The sequence below is a fragment of the Dendrobates tinctorius genome, unplaced genomic scaffold (assembly GCF_039654945.1).
Source record: "Dendrobates tinctorius isolate UK_male_01 unplaced genomic scaffold, ASM3965494v1 ptg000194l, whole genome shotgun sequence".
NCBI classification, from domain to species: Eukaryota; Metazoa; Chordata; class Amphibia; order Anura; family Dendrobatidae; genus Dendrobates; species Dendrobates tinctorius.
This window is the reverse complement of record NW_027361861.1, coordinates 3,552,191-3,563,827: the sequence shown is the minus strand read 5'-3', so window position 1 is coordinate 3,563,827 and position 11,637 is coordinate 3,552,191.

The window sequence follows — 11,637 nt, the reverse complement described above, 5'->3', positions numbered from 1 at the left end:
TACACACTGCAGGGCAGCACACAGCCTGTATATACACTATAGGACATCTATATACACACTGCAGGGCAGCACACAGCCTGTATATACACTATAGGACATCTGTATACACACTGCAGGGCAGCACACAGTCTGTATATACACTATAGGACATCTATACACACACTGCAGGGCAGCACACAGCCTGTATATACACTATAGGACATCTGTATTCACACTGCAGTGCAGCACACAGCCTGTATATACACTATAGGACATCTATACACACACTGCAGGGCAGCACACAGCCTGTATATACACTATAGGACATCTGTATACACACTGCAGTGCAGCACACAGCCTGTATATACACTATAGGACATCTGTATACACACTGCAGGGCAGCACACAGCCTGTATATACACTATAGGACATCTATACACACACTGCAGGGCAGCACACAGCCTGTATATACACTATAGGACATCTATATACACACTGCAGGGCAGCACACAGCCTGTATATACACTATAGGACATCTGTATACACACTGCAGGGCAGCACACAGCCTGTATATACACTATAGGACATCTGTATACACACACTGCAGGGCAGCACACAGCCTGTATATACACTATAGGACATCTATATACACACTGCAGGGCAGCACACAGCCTGTATATACACTATAGGACATCTATATATACACACTGCAGGGCAGCACACAGTCTGTATATACACTATAGGACATCTATACACACACTGCAGGGCAGCACACAGTCTGTATATACACTATAGGACATCTATACACACACTGCAGGGCAGCACACAGCCTGTATATACACTATAGGACATCTGTATACACACACTGCAGGGCAGCACACAGTCTGTATATACACTATAGGACATCTATACACACACTGCAGGGCAGCACACAGCCTGTATATACACTATAGGACATCTATATACACACACTGCAGGGCAGCACACAGCCTGTATATACACTATAGGACATCTATATACACACACTGCAGGGCAGCACACAGTCTGTATATACACTATAGGACATCTATACACACACTGCAGGGCAGCACACAGTCTGTATATACACTATAGGACATCTATACACACACTGCAGGGCAGCACACAGCCTGTATATACACTATAGGACATCTGTATACACACACTGCAGGGCAGCACACAGCCTGTATATACACTATAGGACATCTATATACACACACTGCAGGGCAGCACACAGTCTGTATATACACTATAGGACATCTATACACACACTGCAGGGCAGCACACAGTCTGTATATACACTATAGGACATCTATACACACACTGCAGGGCAGCACACAGCCTGTATATACACTATAGGACATCTATACACACACTGCAGGGCAGCACACAGCCTGTATATACACTATAGGACATCTGTATACACACTGCAGGGCAGCACACAGCCTGTATATACACTATAGGACATCTATATATACACACTGCAGGGCAGCACACAGCCTGTATATACACTATAGGACATCTGTATACACACTGCAGTGCAGCACACAGCCTGTATATACACTATAGGACATCTATATACACACTGCAGGGCAGCACACAGTCTGTATATACACTATAGGACATCTGTATACACACTGCAGGGCAGCACACAGCCTGTATATACACTATAGGACATCTATACACACACTGCAGGGCAGCACACAGTCTGTATATACACTATAGGACATCTATACACACACTGCAGGGCAGCACACAGCCTGTATATACACTATAGGACATCTGTATACACACACTGCAGGGCAGCACACAGCCTGTATATACACTATAGGACATCTATATACACACACTGCAGGGCAGCACACAGTCTGTATATACACTATAGGACATCTATACACACACTGCAGGGCAGCACACAGCCTGTATATACACTATAGGACATCTATACACACACTGCAGGGCAGCACACAGCCTGTATATACACTATAGGACATCTGTATACACACTGCAGGGCAGCACACAGCCTGTATATACACTATAGGACATCTATATATACACACTGCAGGGCAGCACACAGCCTGTATATACACTATAGGACATCTGTATACACACTGCAGTGCAGCACACAGCCTGTATATACACTATAGGACATCTATATACACACTGCAGGGCAGCACACAGCCTGTATATACACTATAGGACATCTATACACACACTGCAGGGCAGCACACAGCCTGTATATATACTATAGGACATCTGTATACACACTGCAGGGCAGCACACAGCCTGTATATACACTATAGGACATCTATACACACACTGCAGGGCAGCACACAGTCTGTGTATACACTATAGGACATCTGTATACACACACTGCAGTGCAGCACACAGTCTGTATATACACTATAGGACATCTATACACACACTGCAGGGCAGCACACAGCCTGTATATACACTATAGGACATCTGTATACACACTGCAGTGCAGCACACAGCCTGTATATACACTATAGGACATCTATACACACACTGCAGGGCAGCACACAGCCTGTATATACACTATAGGACATCTGTATACACACTGCAGTGCAGCACACAGCCTGTATATACACTATAGGACATCTGTATACACACTGCAGGGCAGCACACAGCCTGTATATACACTATAGGACATCTATATACACACTGCAGGGCAGCACACAGCCTGTATATACACTATAGGACATCTGTATACACACTGCAGGGCAGCACACAGCCTGTATATACACTATAGGACATCTATATACACACTGCAGGGCAGCACACAGCCTGTATATACACTATAGGACATCTGTATACACACTGCAGGGCAGCACACAGCCTGTATATACACTATAGGACATCTGTATACACACTGCAGGGCAGCACACAGTCTGTATATACACTATAGGACATCTATACACACACTGCAGGGCAGCACACAGCCTGTATATACACTATAGGACATCTGTATACACACTGCAGTGCAGCACACAGCCTGTATATACACTATAGGACATCTATACACACACTGCAGGGCAGCACACAGCCTGTATATACACTATAGGACATCTGTATACACACTGCAGGGCAGCACACAGCCTGTATATACACTATAGGACATCTATACACACACTGCAGGGCAGCACACAGCCTGTATATACACTATAGGACATCTATATACACACTGCAGGGCAGCACACAGCCTGTATATACACTATAGGACATCTATACACACACTGCAGGGCAGCACACAGCCTGTATATACACTATAGGACATCTGTATACACACTGCAGTGCAGCACACAGCCTGTATATACACTATAGGACATCTATACACACACTGCAGGGCAGCACACAGCCTGTATATACACTATAGGACATCTATACACACACTGCAGGGCAGCACACAGCCTGTATATACACTATAGGACATCTATATACACACACTGCAGGGCAGCACACAGTCTGTATATACACTATAGGACATCTATACACACACTGCAGGGCAGCACACAGTCTGTATATACACTATAGGACATCTATACACACACTGCAGGGCAGCACACAGCCTGTATATACACTATAGGACATCTGTATACACACTGCAGGGCAGCACACAGCCTGTATATACACTATAGGACATCTATATATACACACTGCAGGGCAGCACACAGCCTGTATATACACTATAGGACATCTGTATACACACTGCAGTGCAGCACACAGCCTGTATATACACTATAGGACATCTATATACACACTGCAGGGCAGCACACAGTCTGTATATACACTATAGGACATCTGTATACACACTGCAGGGCAGCACACAGCCTGTATATACACTATAGGACATCTATACACACACTGCAGGGCAGCACACAGTCTGTATATACACTATAGGACATCTATACACACACTGCAGGGCAGCACACAGCCTGTATATACACTATAGGACATCTGTATACACACACTGCAGGGCAGCACACAGCCTGTATATACACTATAGGACATCTATATACACACACTGCAGGGCAGCACACAGTCTGTATATACACTATAGGACATCTATACACACACTGCAGGGCAGCACACAGCCTGTATATACACTATAGGACATCTATACACACACTGCAGGGCAGCACACAGCCTGTATATACACTATAGGACATCTGTATACACACTGCAGGGCAGCACACAGCCTGTATATACACTATAGGACATCTATATATACACACTGCAGGGCAGCACACAGCCTGTATATACACTATAGGACATCTGTATACACACTGCAGTGCAGCACACAGCCTGTATATACACTATAGGACATCTATATACACACTGCAGGGCAGCACACAGCCTGTATATACACTATAGGACATCTATACACACACTGCAGGGCAGCACACAGCCTGTATATATACTATAGGACATCTGTATACACACTGCAGGGCAGCACACAGCCTGTATATACACTATAGGACATCTATACACACACTGCAGGGCAGCACACAGTCTGTGTATACACTATAGGACATCTGTATACACACACTGCAGTGCAGCACACAGTCTGTATATACACTATAGGACATCTATACACACACTGCAGGGCAGCACACAGCCTGTATATACACTATAGGACATCTGTATACACACTGCAGTGCAGCACACAGCCTGTATATACACTATAGGACATCTGTATACACACTGCAGGGCAGCACACAGCCTGTATATACACTATAGGACATCTATATACACACTGCAGGGCAGCACACAGCCTGTATATACACTATAGGACATCTGTATACACACTGCAGGGCAGCACACAGCCTGTATATACACTATAGGACATCTATATACACACTGCAGGGCAGCACACAGCCTGTATATACACTATAGGACATCTGTATACACACTGCAGGGCAGCACACAGCCTGTATATACACTATAGGACATCTGTATACACACTGCAGGGCAGCACACAGTCTGTATATACACTATAGGACATCTATACACACACTGCAGGGCAGCACACAGCCTGTATATACACTATAGGACATCTGTATACACACTGCAGTGCAGCACACAGCCTGTATATACACTATAGGACATCTATACACACACTGCAGGGTAGCACACAGCCTGTATATACACTATAGGACATCTGTATACACACTGCAGGGCAGCACACAGCCTGTATATACACTATAGGACATCTATACACACACTGCAGGGCAGCACACAGCCTGTATATACACTATAGGACATCTATATACACACTGCAGGGCAGCACACAGCCTGTATATACACTATAGGACATCTATACACACACTGCAGGGCAGCACACAGCCTGTATATACACTATAGGACATCTGTATACACACTGCAGTGCAGCACACAGCCTGTATATACACTATAGGACATCTATACACACACTGCAGGGCAGCACACAGCCTGTATATACACTATAGGACATCTATACACACACTGCAGGGCAGCACACAGCCTGTATATACACTATAGGACATCTATATACACACACTGCAGGGCAGCACACAGTCTGTATATACACTATAGGACATCTATACACACACTGCAGGGCAGCACACAGTCTGTATATACACTATAGGACATCTATACACACACTGCAGGGCAGCACACAGCCTGTATATACACTATAGGACATCTGTATACACACACTGCAGGGCAGCACACAGCCTGTATATACACTATAGGACATCTATACACACACTGCAGGGCAGCACACAGCCTGTATATACACTATAGGACATCTATATACACACTGCAGGGCAGCACACAGCCTGTATATACACTATAGGACATCTATACACACACTGCAGGGCAGCACACAGCCTGTATATACACTATAGGACATCTGTATACACACTGCAGTGCAGCACACAGCCTGTATATACACTATAGGACATCTATACACACACTGCAGGGCAGCACACAGCCTGTATATACACTATAGGACATCTGTATACACACTGCAGGGCAGCACACAGCCTGTATATACACTATAGGACATCTATACACACACTGCAGGGCAGCACACAGCCTGTATATACACTATAGGACATCTATACACACACTGCAGGGCAGCACACAGCCTGTATATACACTATAGGACATCTGTATACACACTGCAGGGCAGCACACAGCCTGTATATACACTATAGGACATCTATACACACACTGCAGGGCAGCACACAGCCTGTATATACACTATAGGACATCTGTATACACACTGCAGGGCAGCACACAGCCTGTATATACACTATAGGACATCTATACACACACTGCAGGGCAGCACACAGCCTGTATATACACTATAGGACATCTGTATACACACTGCAGTGCAGCACACAGCCTGTATATACACTATAGGACATCTATACACACACTGCAGGGCAGCACACAGCCTGTATATACACTATAGGACATCTGTATACACACTGCAGGGCAGCACACAGCCTGTATATACACTATAGGACATCTATATACACACTGCAGGGCAGCACACAGCCTGTATATACACTATAGGACATCTGTATACACACTGCAGGGCAGCACACAGCCTGTATATACACTATAGGACATCTGTATACACACTGCAGGGCAGCACACAGTCTGTATATACACTATAGGACATCTATACACACACTGCAGGGCAGCACACAGCCTGTATATACACTATAGGACATCTGTATACACACTGCAGTGCAGCACACAGCCTGTATATACACTATAGGACATCTATACACACACTGCAGTGCAGCACACAGTCTGTATATACACTATAGGACATCTGTATACACACACTGCAGGGCAGCACACAGCCTGTATATACACTATAGGACATCTATACACACACTGCAGGGCAGCACACAGCCTGTATATACACTATAGGACATCTGTATACACACTGCAGGGCAGCACACAGCCTGTATATACACTATAGGACATCTATATACACACTGCAGGGCAGCACACAGCCTGTATATACACTATAGGACATCTATACACACTGCAGGGCAGCACACAGCCTGTATATACACTATAGGACATCTATATACACACTGCAGGGCAGCACACAGCCTGTATATACACTATAGGACATCTATACACACACTGCAGGGCAGCACACAGTCTGTATATACACTATAGGACATCTGTATACACACTGCAGGGCAGCACAGTCTGTGTATACACTATAGGACACCTATACACACACTGCAGGGCAGCACACAGTCTGTATATACACTATAGGACACCTATACACACACTGCAGGGCAGCACAGTCTGTATATACACTATAGGACATCTATATACACACTGCAGGGCAGCACACAGCCTGTATATACACTATAGGACATCTGTATACACACTGCAGGGCAGCACACAGCCTGTATATACACTATAGGACATCTATATACACACTGCAGGGCAGCACACAGCCTGTATATACACTATAGGACATCTATATACACACTGCAGGGCAGCACACAGTCTGTATATACACTATAGGACATCTGTATACACACACTGCAGGGCAGCACACAGCCTGTATATACACTATAGGACATCTGTATACACACTGCAGGGCAGCACACAGCCTGTATATACACTATAGGACACCTATACACACACTGCAGGGCAGCACACAGTCTGTATATACACTATAGGACACCTATACACACACTGCAGGGCAGCACAGTCTGTATATACACTATAGGACATCTATATACACACTGCAGGGCAGCACACAGCCTGTATATACACTATAGGACATCTGTATACACACTGCAGGGCAGCACACAGCCTGTATATACACTATAGGACATCTATATACACACTGCAGGGCAGCACACAGCCTGTATATACACTATAGGACATCTATACACACACTGCAGGGCAGCACACAGCCTGTATATACACTATAGGACATCTATATACACACTGCAGGGCAGCACACAGCCTGTATATACACTATAGGACATCTATACACACACTGCAGGGCAGCACACAGCCTGTATATACACTATAGGACATCTATATACACACTGCAGGGCAGCACACAGCCTGTATATACACTATAGGACATCTATATACACACTGCAGGGCAGCACACAGCCTGTATATACACTATAGGACATCTGTATACACACACTGCAGGGCAGCACACAGCCTGTATATACACTATAGGACATCTATATACACACTGCAGGGCAGCACACAGCCTGTATATACACTATAGGACATCTATACACACACTGCAGGGCAGCACAGTCTGTATATACACTATAGGACATCTATATACACACTGCAGGGCAGCACACAGCCTGTATATACACTATAGGACATCTGTATACACACTGCAGGGCAGCACACAGCCTGTATATACACTATAGGACATCTATATACACACTGCAGGGCAGCACACAGCCTGTATATACACTATAGGACATCTGTATACACACACTGCAGGGCAGCACACAGCCTGTATATACACTATAGGACATCTATATACACACTGCAGGGCAGCACACAGCCTGTATATACACTATAGGACATCTGTATACACACACTGCAGGGCAGCACACAGCCTGTATATACACTATAGGACATCTATATACACACTGCAGGGCAGCACACAGCCTGTATATACACTATAGGACATCTATATACACACTGCAGGGCAGCACACAGTCTGTATATACACTATAGGACATCTATATACACACTGCAGGGCAGCACACAGCCTGTATATACACTATAGGACATCTGTATACACACTGCAGGGCAGCACACAGCCTGTATATACACTATAGGACATCTATATACACACTGCAGGGCAGCACACAGCCTGTATATACACTATAGGACATCTATATACACACTGCAGGGCAGCACACAGTCTGTATATACACTATAGGACATCTGTATACACACACTGCAGGGCAGCACACAGCCTGTATATACACTATAGGACATCTGTATACACACTGCAGGGCAGCACACAGCCTGTATATACACTATAGGACACCTATACACACACTGCAGGGCAGCACAGTCTGTATATACACTATAGGACATCTATATACACACTGCAGGGCAGCACACAGCCTGTATATACACTATAGGACATCTGTATACACACTGCAGGGCAGCACACAGCCTGTATATACACTATAGGACATCTATACACACACTGCAGGGCAGCACACAGTCTGTATATACACTATAGGACATCTATACACACACTGCAGGGCAGCACACAGCCTGTATATACACTATAGGACATCTGTATACACACACTGCAGGGCAGCACACAGCCTGTATATACACTATAGGACATCTATATACACACACTGCAGGGCAGCACACAGTCTGTATATACACTATAGGACATCTATACACACACTGCAGGGCAGCACACAGTCTGTATATACACTATAGGACATCTATACACACACTGCAGGGCAGCACACAGCCTGTATATACACTATAGGACATCTATACACACACTGCAGGGCAGCACACAGCCTGTATATACACTATAGGACATCTGTATACACACTGCAGGGCAGCACACAGCCTGTATATACACTATAGGACATCTATATATACACACTGCAGGGCAGCACACAGCCTGTATATACACTATAGGACATCTGTATACACACTGCAGTGCAGCACACAGCCTGTATATACACTATAGGACATCTATATACACACTGCAGGGCAGCACACAGTCTGTATATACACTATAGGACATCTGTATACACACTGCAGGGCAGCACACAGCCTGTATATACACTATAGGACATCTATACACACACTGCAGGGCAGCACACAGTCTGTATATACACTATAGGACATCTATACACACACTGCAGGGCAGCACACAGCCTGTATATACACTATAGGACATCTGTATACACACACTGCAGGGCAGCACACAGCCTGTATATACACTATAGGACATCTATATACACACACTGCAGGGCAGCACACAGTCTGTATATACACTATAGGACATCTATACACACACTGCAGGGCAGCACACAGCCTGTATATACACTATAGGACATCTATACACACACTGCAGGGCAGCACACAGCCTGTATATACACTATAGGACATCTGTATACACACTGCAGGGCAGCACACAGCCTGTATATACACTATAGGACATCTATATATACACACTGCAGGGCAGCACACAGCCTGTATATACACTATAGGACATCTGTATACACACTGCAGTGCAGCACACAGCCTGTATATACACTATAGGACATCTATATACACACTGCAGGGCAGCACACAGCCTGTATATACACTATAGGACATCTATACACACACTGCAGGGCAGCACACAGCCTGTATATATACTATAGGACATCTGTATACACACTGCAGGGCAGCACACAGCCTGTATATACACTATAGGACATCTATACACACACTGCAGGGCAGCACACAGTCTGTGTATACACTATAGGACATCTGTATACACACACTGCAGTGCAGCACACAGTCTGTATATACACTATAGGACATCTATACACACACTGCAGGGCAGCACACAGCCTGTATATACACTATAGGACATCTGTATACACACTGCAGTGCAGCACACAGCCTGTATATACACTATAGGACATCTATACACACACTGCAGGGCAGCACACAGCCTGTATATACACTATAGGACATCTGTATACACACTGCAGTGCAGCACACAGCCTGTATATACACTATAGGACATCTGTATACACACTGCAGGGCAGCACACAGCCTGTATATACACTATAGGACATCTATATACACACTGCAGGGCAGCACACAGCCTGTATATACACTATAGGACATCTGTATACACACTGCAGGGCAGCACACAGCCTGTATATACACTATAGGACATCTATATACACACTGCAGGGCAGCACACAGCCTGTATATACACTATAGGACATCTGTATACACACTGCAGGGCAGCACACAGCCTGTATATACACTATAGGACATCTGTATACACACTGCAGGGCAGCACACAGTCTGTATATACACTATAGGACATCTATACACACACTGCAGGGCAGCACACAGCCTGTATATACACTATAGGACATCTGTATACACACTGCAGTGCAGCACACAGCCTGTATATACACTATAGGACATCTATACACACACTGCAGGGCAGCACACAGCCTGTATATACACTATAGGACATCTGTATACACACTGCAGGGCAGCACACAGCCTGTATATACACTATAGGACATCTATACACACACTGCAGGGCAGCACACAGCCTGTATATACACTATAGGACATCTATATACACACTGCAGGGCAGCACACAGCCTGTATATACACTATAGGACATCTATACACACACTGCAGGGCAGCACACAGCCTGTATATACACTATAGGACATCTGTATACACACTGCAGTGCAGCACACAGCCTGTATATACACTATAGGACATCTATACACACACTGCAGGGCAGCACACAGCCTGTATATACACTATAGGACATCTATACACACACTGCAGGGCAGCACACAGCCTGTATATACACTA